The sequence below is a fragment of the Nycticebus coucang genome, chromosome 1 (assembly GCF_027406575.1).
Source record: "Nycticebus coucang isolate mNycCou1 chromosome 1, mNycCou1.pri, whole genome shotgun sequence".
NCBI classification, from domain to species: domain Eukaryota; kingdom Metazoa; phylum Chordata; class Mammalia; order Primates; family Lorisidae; genus Nycticebus; species Nycticebus coucang.
In genome coordinates, this window is record NC_069780.1 from 48098591 (window position 1) to 48113350 (window position 14760).

Here is a 14760-nt window from a genome sequence, read left to right on the forward strand (position 1 = left end):
GGAAATTTTTACAATCAGAATAACTGAAGTCGTAATCATTTAAAGTAGGTGTCACTAGCTAAATGGATTCTTGTGCTTAGACAAATGTAAGAGAGTGCAGTGATTAACAGGAAAATCCTACCAAGATATTTCTTTATCCTCATTTTCAGGTCAAATTCCCCTCTTTCGGAACCTGCAGTAAAGTTGTAACTATTAATTATGCCATTACTAGCTGTTGCCATCAGCCTATCGACAATGTCAAAAACACGTAACTGTGAAAGCCAGCAGGGGTGAAAAAAGCATGGAAAATGGAATGTTTCCGTAGGGAAACTCTCTAAATTTCAGTGCCCAGGGACCATTATCTGGTAAACACATTTGTCTGACTGTGGGTATAAGCCCAAACATTCATTTATAGTGGGCGGGGTGGAGGAGGTCAGTGTGGGACATAACTACTTTAACTGCTTTTTTTCTGTGTAATGGCAAATATCAGAGGATTCTGTAGGAAAAGTAATTGAAGTACATTAAGCAGACTCAGTCTCAGGAAATTGCAATCTACATTGCACTAGTGATAACACGGAGGGGCATGACACCCAAATTGGTCTGGCTTTCTATGTCAGTGGGATTTTTTTCTTAAGGAAAATTGGTGGCCTTTTCCCTGCCCTCCTATTTTTTTCAGAGGCCTCCTTAAATAGTGTATATTTGTATCACAGTCCTTGAGTCACATTTTGCTCCCTTATGAAGGCTGGGATTATTGCTCTTTTTAAAAAGAACAGAGGAGCCCTGCAGGTGAAAGGTCAGGGCAGTGTGATGTCTTTTGCTTTTCATCAACTCTTTCAGTACTGTGGCCTGTGCCCTCGTCATCCTGTGACTGGATCATTGCAACTGCCTCACACACCTCCAGGCAGCTCAGCCCACCTCTTGCTCTAGCCTTTGCTGGGTCACCCAACTCTGCCCAGGGTCACTTTGCAGCACCTCACACATGGTACAATGAGCACCTCTCACTTAACACCCTGGGGATCAGTGTGGGATGTCTGTGGGACCAGCTGGGCCTCTCACTTGCAGCCTGACAGTGTGTATGTGTGAGGTAAGGGTAGCAAAATGCTCCTTTCTTCAATCCCTCAGGCAGCTAGATCTGCTGTGGTCTGTGGAGGGTGCCGTCAGCATCAAGCCTCACTTGCCCACAGGGGTAACCAACTGGACAGGCACTGTTGTATCGGCTGTCTTCTCTCCTTATTTTACTCTACTCAGATCTCTTCTCAAAATGCACTACCTTCACGCAAACCTTATCTGAGAGCTCTGCTTTCTGGGGACACTCAGGCTAAGCCAGCCTCCTAAGTAGTCTGTATCAGACACACTTACGCAATCGTTACTAAATACAATGGGTTGAAATACACTTTTTAATTTGCAATAACAAATCTCAAGTTTTTACTTCTGCTTTGTAATGGGAGGTAGAGTGAAATACTTAGTCTACTCAAGATAACTCAGCTACTTTTGGTTAAAAAGTCTCTTTAGATTATAATAGCTCATTTCCTTTAGCAGTTAAGCTTGGCCATTCTGGATTCTCCACCTCCTCTTCTCCTGCACTTCTTTTCAGAGGCCAGGTAAATTCTCAGACACTTAACATTTCATCCTGGCAACTTCCTCTTCCCTTAACTGGTATTGCCTTTCTGTTCCTAGGTCAATAATCTAGAATCTCATGGTCTAGTAATAGTTAAGATGTTGTAGGGGGAAAAAGTTACAAAAAAGAAAAATACTGATTAGGGATGTAAGGAGGTTAAAGGGACTACAGGAAGGTGGCAAAGAATTATGGCCTCTGGACAAGAAAGTTGGAACAGGCCCTGATGCAAAATGAGAAATTTGGGGGGAGGGGGGTGGTGTGACCTAGTTAACCAAAGATGTGCTGTCCCTGTAAAGTATAACTTCTAGCCTGTGACCTATGACCTCTATGACCTATGATCATAAAACAAAGATAAGGATCTCCCATCACAGAATAATGCACACCATGATTTCCACAAGCATCGTGAGACTAACAGACACTGCCATACCATCATGAGTAAAACGACAATAATTATTAATATGGAGTAAAGGAAATTGGGTTTTTGTGACAGCTGAGGAAGTCCACAACCAACGAAACCAGGATGGCATGCCTGAAGGGCCAAGGGTAACCAGTGGGAATTCTTAGAGATAAATGTAGGAGGAATTGGGATAAAAGTACTTATATTGTTGTATTTCCTTTGTGTGGCATCTCCTCTCTCTTGTAAGGGGGACCCTTTTCCACTCTCCTGGAAAAGTCTATGCCTATCTCTGCTTTCCTTTAAATAAAAATCACACTTCTTTCTTCGCTAGAATGTAATCCCAGCTGCCTCATTTTCTACCCCCTCAGTTTCTTGCTCTCCCTTTGACTCAGCTGAACTTGCTAGTTCTGCGGGGCGAACTGATCCAGGTACATGAAACAGCTCAGAGGTGAACGCTCACCTCTAACATTATGGCTAAAAATATCATAAGGATATTGTCCTCTTCAAGTCTTTCCCCTCCTTCCAATCAGTCTTCATACTAATGTTGACTAGCACCATTTTTACCAAATCCATTATCTACAAAGGAACAAACAATGGTTTCTAACTGACTACCTATGACAACTACAGCTGCACTTAAATGTAGTGTCAATATTCCTTGAAGTGAAGGAGGTTGTAGGGGGTACAAAACTTGGGGTAATGCTAAGAGGGGAAAGTGGGCACTCTCGAGATGGCCAGTGATAGCCATTAAAGTTTGCCACTGTGATACTCTCTTCTTCACATGATCTCCTACAACAAAAACAATGCCTGGTTCTACAATGTAAGTTTGCTTTGGGGCACACAGGTAAACTATATTTCCCATGTTCTTTGCTTTTAGGTTGGGGCTGGCTTATCACACTCAGGACTACAGAATGTGAGCAGAAGTGGTTTACACCACTGCGAAGTTTGGCACATAAGGAACTTAGGCTCACAATCTTCCATTCACTCATTTTGTTCCCTAGAAAACTTGGAAGCCACACATGGCATATGTCCACATCAAAAGACAGAATAAGCTTAGGGCCATGAATGGCTAAGTGCAGGCGAACCCCTTCTTCTCCCCCAACTCTCACCCCTACCATATTGGAAGGGGATATGAATAACTCTGTTAATTCTGACATTATTGGCTGCTGCTATTAGTATAACAACAATGCCAAAAATATGTACCTGTGAAAACTAGCAAGGGCGAAAGGAACATGGAAAAAGAATGTTTCAGAATGAGTAACTCTCTGAGGGAAGAATTCTAGAGCCTTTAGATGATACAGATTAATCGTATCAAGCTCCTGAGATTTGGAGATGCAGCTAGCTTTATTTATACTCATATATCCCTCTGTATTGTGCATTGAAGTCCCTCAGCCTAAAATGGATGCTTTCTTTCCTCTATTTTTTCTAACCAAAATCATACCAATGTTTAAAGACTCAGCTAAAGTCCTACCTGATCTGATCCAAACTTTTTTTTTAACTCCAATGAAGTATAATTTAATTGCAATATGATCCAAACTTTTCAATGACCACTACAGCTCATGGTGACCTCCTAGCATACTTGCTGTATGAGGTCTGCCAATTAACTTCACAAACTCATCCTAGAAAAAAATTCTATATACCTCCTTGCTGAATATCATTGCAGTTACCGTGAAAGCACTCCTCTAGGGAAGCTATGCACTGATGCCAGCACCTAATCCACTTTCCCAAGCAATTTTAGAACTCTTTTCCTGGAATGGCCATCAGAGCTGTATGTAGCCTTATTACCCTTGGTGTCCTGAATGTCATCAAAATGTCTTCCTTTCGGGGGTGGTGCCTGTGGCTCAGTGAGTAGGGTGCCGGCCCCATATACTGAGGGTGGCAGGTTAGAACCTGGCCCTGGCCAAAATGCAGCAAAAAAATAGTCAGGCATTGCGGCGGGCACCTGTAGTCCCAGCTACTCAGGAGACTGAGGCAAGAGAATCACCTAAACCCAAGAGCTGTAGGTTGCTGTGAGCTGTGACATGATGGCACTCTACCGAGGATGACAAAGTGAGACTCTGTCCCTAAAAAAAAAAAAAAAAACTAAAAACTAAAAAAAACTTCCTTTCAATATTTCCTTCATCTTTAGGCAAAGAAAACACTCATTGGGGAGCAGATCAGGTAAGTAGGAAAGGTGTTCCAATACAATTATTTATTTACTGGCTAAAAACTCCCTCGCATACTGTGCCCTGTGAGCTGGCGCATTGTCATGATGCAAGAGCGACACCTTTCTCATGCCAATATTTTCAGTTAAGATTTTCCTGTTTCTCCATCTATTGATGTTTACTTGGTCTCCTATGCTCCTTGCAGTCAGCCAACAATTTTGACTCATGATTCAAAGAATTTTTGCAAATTGTTTTCATTTCTGCTCATTATTGGCCACCCTGATCTCTCTTCACCAGTAAGGCTTTCTCTCTCCTCAGAAATACATTTAATCCATTTGTACACTTCTGTTTTTTTCACATTATTCCCATTAACTTGAACTAGCATATCCCTGATTTCACTTCCACTCTTGCCAAGTTTAACAAGAAATTTGTTAATGTTTCTTCTTTGCTCTAATTTAAGCTCTGACAGCCTCATGATGGCATACAAAAAACATGCAGTAACAATACTGAAGGCCACTCAGCAAGACACCACCACACACTGACATGAACACAGCTATGAGACACTAATATACCAAGGATATAAAACTTTACCAAGCTGTTTACAGTGCTGCCAAGGTAAGCATATGGTGGCAAGTTCACAAACTTTATTGTCAGACCTTTGTATATTGTAATTATTATTATTAAGCCCCCAAAGCAATTATCACCTCTTTGTTTAATAGGCAAACCAGGAATGAAAAGTCAGATGTCACAGAAGGCCTTCAATGTCTATAAATGTCATAGTATGATCCTAGTATAAGCTGAATATAAGAATCCAACCCAAATAATTCTGGCTCACAGGTACAATAACAAATTCTCTGAGGATATACTTAATGCCTATACATAAATGAGCTGTTCAAAGCCACATTCAATTTCCTTTTTTCCTCAAGGGATAATTAATGTTAGCATTTCCTCTGCCTCTCCCCTAAATGCAAATTAAGCAATACCCCAAATTGTGAAAGACAGGATTAGAATATGAGATCTTTCTGAAATTCCCTATACTATTCATTTTATCTCCCCATATTTAGCTGTTCATTTGAAACAAAAGTCAGCAGGTTTAGTACAATCTTTGCTGGATTTTACAAGTCTACTTTTATAATAATAATAATAAAACACTTCTTTGCATTTCTGAATCTCCTCTTTCTGACACAAGATATTATGCAGTAATATCCATCTCTTTTTTTTCTTTCTCTCATTGTGATGGAAGAACAAGCTGCCAATGTTTCTCATTCAGGGAATCTCTAGGTAGCCATGATTTATTTTGCAATTAAGCAAAAGGGCTTGGGAAGAATTATTTTAAATGTAAAGACTAAGAACTATAAGATCTTACATCAAGTATATATTCTAATATTTTATGCAAGTTATTGCTTGAGAATGCTGGAAATCATTTTTCTAAAAATGCTGGGTGTAAATTTCAATGTGATTGCAATGTGCTGGCTTTACAGTGCAAATATCTCTCAACTCTGCTATTCATTTGGGAAGGCTTAGCGCTAGCAATTTGCTTTTCTGGCCAGTCAATGTACTTTTCATTCTGAGCTAGAGAAAATACCTCTGTGATTGTAGAGTTCATGCCCTCCAGTCTTTAGTTTCTTCCCCATTGAAGCTACTTGTATAGAGATTCTGCTAGTTGTAACAGAGGCTCTAACATCACAGAGCATTCAGTATCATCCTTTTCAAGTCCCAAGAACAACATATTAATGATGAAGAGTAAATTTTCTAGCCTTTCAAAAATAACTTGAAATAACATATTAATCTGGAACAAATATTTAAAAAGCAAAGAAACATTTTATGGACAATCTGTTATTCTTGCATTTTTATTTCTTGACAGCCATAATTAAACCTATGGCTGACAGGAAGAAAGGCCAGGTACTAGGATACAAATACATTGGTTCAGATATTTTCCACCTTTAAAACTCTAATGTGAGAATTGCCTCTTAGCATGTGGTTTAAGTTTATTTAAAAAATAGCCACCATTAAGGAAAAACTGTTTCTCAAAGCCACAGGCATTCCATGGTGGCATCTCAGGATGCCCAAAGTGGGCTGCATGTGGGGGCTTTTCTCCCTTTCTCTTCTTTGAGCCCAGTAGTTTTTCTTTTTGTTTGTTTTACATTTGGATTTCTATATAAAATTTACAATTAAAAAATAGATTCTGAAAGAAAGCCCATAAAAAATTCTCTGAAGGATGTAATCAATCTATGGATCAATCGGCGTTTATGTTCCTCCAAAATGTCATGTCGGGGAAACTGTGCAGAGGACATTTGCTATTCTGTTGGCTGCCTGGGACCTAGTCCCTTTCCTAGCAGCACCTTGATTTCTTTGGGGAGGACTACATCTCTCCCACTGTGTGTGATACTTCTGGATGGTGAATGTGATACTTCTGGATGGTGAATCTGGGGACTTCCCTTCACAGGAATGAAATGACCTAATCCTTCCTCTCAAAGCCCCAGGACAGCAAGGGGGTGAGCTGTTAACCTGTGCCCCATCAGTCAGATGGTCCCTCCTAACAGCTTTGAATCTGGAGGAGGTGACATAACACAAGACCACAGTTAGCTCTGCAGATCTTACAGTGGTGTCCTGCTCTGTCAGAAGATCTTACTGGAGTCCCTCCTTGTTGGTCTCGCAGAGCTATCTTGGTGCCTGCCAAGCTTTCCAGCAATTTAGTGAGTCCCTACTAATCCTTCCACCTACACATGCCTTTTTGCCCTGTGTGTCTTCATTTTTCCTGCCTTGATCTTCCCTACTTTCTTGGGGACCAGACCACAAACTGCTTTGTGGCAACCCTCCACTAATGTTTAACTGTTTCTTGGGATACATGTTTCTCTTCTTCTACAGGTTTTGGAGGCTCCCCTACACGCTATCCCTTTCTAGTCCAGTACCAGCACTAACCCCTCCCTCTTTTCAGTTTGCTCTCCTGTGTCAGTGCTGATATCCCAGGGTGTTCCTGACCATCTATACAGTGAGTTCCCCCAGCAATGGTATGAAAGTATGTAGGTCTCACTTGTCTGGAGAGTGAGGAACACCTGCCAGAAAGACGAAAGTAGAGGAAGGTAAGAAATAACACAGGTATCAGGAATACAGTGTATCAAGACTCAGACTGAAAGACAGGAAGAGGCACAAAATCCAGATACACAGATGTTGCGAACCAGCGCAGGGAAGGGAAGTGAACCAGAGTGGAATTGGTGGGGACTTGAGAAAAACAGAGCATAAGAGATGGAAACAAAGGATGGGATCGGAAGGTTTGACTGAGCTGATGGCTGCAGCCAGCCCCAAAGCACCAAATCAGCTTTATTTTATAGTATATGTACAGTGTTGTTCAGAGGGAAGTAGCATACACAATATGGGAAAATAGCATAAACAAAAGACATAATTTTGGTCTTACAGTACAATTGGCAAATATAAATGACTTTAATAAAGACAAATCATCATGTTAACGGTTTCTATTCAAATTCATTAACATATGACAAGAAGTAAGAAGGGCAAGATTATGAGGATCTCAGCATAGTTGACAAAACAAAGGAAGAGTGACTCCTGGCAGAGGGAGCATGAAGAAAGGAATATGGCTGTTTCGGGAATGGGCAGAAGCAGTTGGGGGTTCATTCTCTGAATGTTCCCCAGGCTGTGAGGGCCCTGCCATCTCACAGCCCACTCTCCACACACAGACATTTAGGAAAAATTGCCTCTATGATGAGAAAATTATTGTAGGTGAGTTCTGGTGTGCATATGGACTTTTGTTACTCTCTGCAGTGACCACTACCACCACCCAAATAAAACAATGTGGATTTCAATGCAAATTCTGTTTGGTCTTCATCAAGACATGCTACCATTTTATTAACACAATAGGGATAATAGGACTTTCCTGATATGTTTAATAATAATAATAATAATAACTGCTATTTTTTGGAGACAGAATCTCACTCTGTAACCCAAAGCTAGAGTGTCATGATGTCAGCTCAGGTCACAGCAACCTCAAACTCCTGAGTTAAAGTCATCTGCCTGTCTCAGCCTCCCAAAGTTGCTGAGACTATAGGCACCCACCACAACACTGGCTATTTTTTTCCTATTTTTAACAGAGATAGGGTCTGACTCTTGCTCAGGTTGGTCTTAAACTCCTGACCTCAAGAGATCCTCCTGCCTTGGCCTCCCAGAGTGCTAGGACTACAGGCATAAGCAACCATACGTAGACCATAATAACTGTCATTTATTGAGTTCCTACTGTAATCCAAGTAAAGTGCTTCAAGTATATAGAGAATTGACCATGAGGGAGGTTAAAAAACTCACCCAAGATCACTTGGCAAGTAAATGGTAAAGCTGAGGTTTGACTTTGTCAAATCAGAGCACAAGTTCTTAATCACTCAGCATCTTGTCCCTAAATGCTATTCAGTTGGACTTATGCTCTGGACATAGCTCTACAGACAACTATGCCTTCTGATTCCAAACCTCCTACCAGGCTTAAGGAAAGAGTTCAATAAGTAGGTGTTGAATAAACAAGTATGCCATGGAATACTATTCAGCCATTAAAAAGATGGAGACTTTACATCTTTTGTATTAACCTGGATGGAGTTGAAGCACATTCTTCTTAGTAAAGTATCACAAGAATGGAAAAGCAAGTATCCAATGTACTCAATACTAACATGAAGCCAGTAGATGATCTAATACATGCCCACATAAAAGAAAAACTTGATTCAATTCAAGTTGGGTGGAAGCGGAACAAGAAAGGGGGAGCGGGGAGGAGGGGAAAGGATTGGGGTGCTCCCACTTAATAGGCACAATGTAAAGGTGTATGGCACACCTTTTGGTGTGGGCCACAACAAGAAGAGGGACTCTACCTAACAAATGCAAATATTATAACCTCACATTAACCTGAAATTAAAAAAAGGAAAAAACGCAAAAGCACAAAGGAGCCTGTTAGCACAACTCTTAGTTTAAGAATAAGCATAGTGGCCAATGTTTGCTCACTACTGTACACATCCTTCTAGGAAGTGCTCCTTTCCCTATTCTACCATATGCAAATAGAAGCTGCCAATTGGGTACAGACTCCACTCTCATGCCTCCTCTGATTGGCCTGGGTGGTGAAAATAAACCACACCCTGCTTAGAACTGACTGGAACAGGTTTGGACTCCCCTGAGATAATCTCAAGCCAGGCCAATCAGAGAGAGTCTTCCCAGGCCCCCATGTTGAAACTGGGGAGCAGATTCTAGTCTCCATCTCCCTCTGGTGGTGAGACTAGGAGATATTAATATGTAGCATAATAGCAGCTGGTGGTCATATTTCCATGAGATGAGTCTGAGACTACCAGGTCTGACAATTAAGTTCTGTGCTCAGAACTGATGAAAATAGTTACAAGAATTCATCAAAATGTGTGTTGAAACTGTCAGCTACCTGGGAGAAGCATAGCAGACCAAGTAGACACCCATAAGAAAACAGGAAAATCTTAACTGAAAAATCTTGGCTTGAGAAAGATGTGTGCAAAAATGGGCTCTTGTATCATGACAATGTACCAGCTCAGATGGCTCTGTCTGTGAGGGATTTTTTAGCCAGTAAACAAATAACTGTATTGGAACACCTTCCCTACTTCATCTGCTCCCCAATGACATTTTTTTCTTGGCCCAAAGATAAAGGATATGTTGAATGGAAGATATTTTGACAACATCCAGAACATCAAGAGTAATACAATGACAGCTTTGATGGCCATTCCAGGAAAAGAGTTCCAAGACTGCTTTGAAGGGTGGCCTAGGCACTGGCATCAGTGCTAGCTTCCCAAGGAAAGTACTTCCAAGGTGACCAGAGTGAGGTTTGTAGCACTTTTTCTAAGATGAGTTCACAAACTAAATTGCCGAATCTCATATACAGCTGACCTGTAAACAGAAACTGAAAGATTGAAAGACAGAGGAAAGAGAGAGTTAAGGATAGTGAGAACAGCAGGATTTGAGACCTCGTATCAATTTTTTCTCAAGACCAGCTCTATCCTTACCCTCACATTGCTTTAATAACCAATCCAAGTTGGGTTTAGTCACTTCAACCAAAATAGTTTGACCAAGACAGTGGGTTTATAAAAATTCTCACTAACAAAAAAAAAAAAAAAAAAAAAAAATTCTCACTAACACATTAAGTCCATGTTTATCCTGAGAGGAAGGAGAAAATCTTCTATCTCTGCATATGGCATATGCTTCTCCATCTCTAAACTTAGACTGTGCAGCCCTAGAAGGGAGTGGTGAAAATTGACAGAGCTGAGAAACAAATTTTAGGAATAATTCACCAATAACAGTCTTGTTATCTTGTCACCCTTACCAATTGTCAAGACTTATTTTGTAAGGAGGCTTTCCTGACCATTAGGTAGCATGAAAAAAATTTTTTATGGTACCACATATTTCTTTTTTTTTTTTTTGATACAGAATCTCACTATGTCGCCCTCTGTAGACTGCCGTGGCTCACAGCTTACAGCAACCTCTAACTCTTGGGCTTAAGCGATTCTCTTGCCTCAGCCTCCCAAGTTGCTTTTGCTACAGGTGCCCACCACAATGCCTGTAGAATTTTGTTGCAATTCTCATTGCTGCTTTAGCTGATCCAGGCTGGGTTCGAACTTGCCAGCCTCAGTGTATGTGACCGGAGCTCTAACCACTGAGATATGGGCACCAAACATGTACCACATATTTCGATAGGATAGCTGATAATAAAGTTTTTATTCTGAAGAACTCTGGAGCACATAGATAGAGGCTGTCATTTGTCATGAAGAAGTAAACTGAGTTTAATTTAGTTCACCATTAAAATATTCTATAATAATAAAATAATTTTATGATATTACTATTAATTATTAATTTTTAGAATAGATTTATTAGAAGGTAACACTTGACATTATAAAAAAATACATCATGGAACTGCTTCAAGCATTTGGTTTTAGAGAGCATTAGATACTGCCCTGACAATTTACAAAATCTCCCCTTATCAACAAAGCAAAGGTCATAGTGCATCTTCATCTTTTCAATTCACATACAATTTACTAAGAAATATGTTTATTATGCCCTTTCTCTATACCCTAAGCCAAGTTGCCCACAAGCCTGCTTCCACCCACACAAAGGCACCATATAGGACAGTGGTGGCCCTCCTATAAACAAATCAGTTCTGTCTAGCACCTAAAAACTCTTTGGAAAGAAAGGCTTTGTTCTGAAACACAAGATAGAAAAGTAACAGAAGTCAAATTTTCCCTATAAAAATTAAGCAGGTAAGTACTTATTGAACTAAATGAATACACTATAAAATAAGAAGGGTAATGATTTTCTTGATAATCTGTCAAAAGGAGGGGAGAGACAAGATGGCGGACTGAAGCCAGCTTTCAACAGAGGCTCCCGTCCAGAAGGAGAGTTAAGGGACAGGAATTTAGTAAGTATCCTGGTGGATTTGAGCCGCAGCAAGAGAGAAGGTTGAAGAATGCACATCAACACCGCTGATCTCAAGGACGCAAACAAAAGCAAAACAGCTCCCTTCTGGATATTCTGAAGCCACACCCCCTGTCTCCCTGGGCAACCAGAGGAGGCCACCAGTGAGCAAAGGATTTGCCTGATGCTGCTTACAAACCCGGGAAGCTTCCAGGGCAGGGCCGACACAGAGAGGTAATCAGACACAAACCTCCAGCAGCAAAGACGTTTGAACTCAGAACAGCCCGTCTTCTGTAGGCGATTTTAGCAGAAACAGAGACAGAACCCCGCGAAGTTGTCTGTCTGTTCTGTTCTGTTCTGTTAGCAACATCAATCAGGGATGGGGCTAAGCCTGAGTGAATACCTCCCTCCCACCACATGCATCAAGCACTCAAAGATGTCAGGCCCCATCTCCTCCTGCTAGATAGCGGCAGACTGCAGGAGCCTGGCAGACTTCCTTGCAATTCAGGCAGGTGCAACCCCCTGGAATATCTGTTCACTACAGGTAACTGGATTAGCCATCTGCAGAGATACCAGTTACTGGGTCCGACGCAGGGGCAAAGTGGGGAAAGAGACATCAACCTTCCCAGACTGATCTATTTGCTAGGTGGCTCCTCCTGACTCCACGCAGCACTGGAGTAAGCCATATCAGAGGAGTCACCAGACCCCTGTGATCCAGTTCCCAGAGACCTCTTGAACTCTCCCACCTGAGACAGGTGCCGATTGAGACAATTGATTTGGACCTTTTGAACAGAACTAATAGACTGAGGACTTTTCAGGTGGTGCCTTGGGTATGCAGTTGTAGGAAGGTTTGATTTTCCTTTTCCAACTGGTACCAGAGGTGGGCGGGCGGGGTGACTTAATTGCTAGTTTTTCCACACAGCTGAGACTTCAAGCCAGAGTAAATGTTACAATAGGATCGAACAGAAACCAGCTGAAAACAAGACAGAACCACTTAGCCCCCCCCCCACAAGACAGGGCCCCAGTTTCTCAGGCCACAACACTGTACGGGCCCTTGATAAAGCCCCAGGGGAAAAATAAAAGGGAGTAAAATAACCATGGGGCGGAATCAGTGGAAAAACTCTGGTAACATGAATAACCAGAATAGATCAACCCCACCAAGAAAAGATACGGCAGATGTGATTGAAGATCCCATTCATAAACAACTGGCTGAGATGTCAGAAATTGAATTCAGAATTTGGAATGCAGACAAGATTAATAAAATGTAATTAGGAATTCGAGGAGAAATTCAAAAGTTGTCTCAAGAATTTAACGAATTTAAAGACAAAACCACCAAAGACTTAGACACACTGAAGCAAGAATTTACAGCCCTCAAAGATATGAAAAATACAATAGAATCCCTCAGCAACAGAATGGAGCAAGCAGAAGAAAGGATTTCTGACATTGAAGATAAAGTCTTTGAACGCTCCCAATATCTCAAACAGGAAGAGAAATGGAGAGCAAGAAGAGATCACTCACTCAGAGAACTCTCAGATAATTCGAAGAAAAGCAATATATGAATAACTGGGATTTTGGAGAATGATGAAGTGGCCTCGAAGGACACAGAGGCCCTTCTGCATGAAATTATGAAAGAAAATTTTCCAGACATGCCTAGAGAATCTGAAATTCAGATAGCAGACAGCTTCAGAACCCCAGCACGATTCAACCCCAATAAGTCATCCCCCAGGCATATCATAATTAGCTTCACTAAAGTTAACATGAAAGAGAAGATTCTCAAAGCAGCCCGGTGAAAGAAAACTATTATGTACAAAGGAAAGAATATTAGAATAACTGCAGATGTCTCTGCTGAAACTTTTCAAGCCAGAAGAGGCTGGTCATCAACTTTTAATCTCCTAAAGCAAAATAACTTTCAACCACGGATCTTGTATCCAGCTAAACTGAGTTTCATTTATGATGGAGAAATTAAATACTTCAATGACATTCATATGTTGAAAAAATTTGCCATAAGTAAACCAGCTCTTCAGGATATTCTCAGACCTATCCTCCACAATGACCAACCCAATCCTATACCACAAAAGTAAACTCACTCAGAAACTTCGGATCAAACTCCAACTTCCACACTGGCGAAAGGATTAAAAATGTCCACTGGACCTTTCAAAAACTCGATACCCACAATTCCACCAGACTTATCAATATTCTCCATTAATGTGAACAGCTTAAACTGTCCTCTAAAGAGGCGTAGGTTAGCTGACTGGATACAAAAACTCAAGCCAGATATTTGTTGTATACAAGAGTCACATCTTAACTTAAAAGACAAATACAGACTCAGGGTGAAAGGATGGTCATCCATATTTCAGGCAAATGGTAATCAGAAAAAAGCAGGTGTTGCAATTTTATTTGCAGATACAGTAGGCTTTAAACCATCAAAAGTAAGGAAGGTCAAGAATGGTCACTTCATATTTGTTAAGGGTAATACTCATTATGATGAGATCTCAATTATTAATATCTATGCACCCAACCAGAATGCACCTCAATTTATAAGAGAAACTCTAACAGACATGAGCAACTTGATTTCCTCCAGCTCCATTATCGTCGGAGATTTCAACACTCCCTTGGCAGTGTTGGATCGATCCTCCAGAAAGAAGCTGAGCAAAGAAATCTTAGATTTAAACCTAACCATCCAATATTTAGATTTAGCAGACATTTACAGAACATTTCATCCCAACAAAACTGAATACACATACTTCTCATCAGCCCACAGAACTTACTCCAAAATTGACCACATTTTAGGTCACAAGTCTAACCTCAGTAAATTTAAAGGAATAGAAATTATTCCTTGCATCTTCTCGGACCACCATGGAATAAAACTTGAGCTGAGTAACAACAGGAATCTGCATACTCATACAAAAACATGGAATTTAAATAACCTTATGCTGAATGATAGCTGGGTCAGAGATGAGATCAAGAAAGAAATCGCCAATTTCTTGGAACAAAACGACAATGAAGACACAAACTATCAGAACCTCTGGGACACCGCAAAGGCAGTTCTAAGAGGAAAATTTATAGCACCGCAAGCCTTCCTCAAGAGAATGGAAAGAGAGGACGTTAACAACTTAATGGGACATCTCAAGCAACTGGAAAAGGAAGAACATTCCAACCCCAAACCCAGTAGAAGAAAAGAAATAACCAAAATTAGAGCAGAATTAAATGAAATT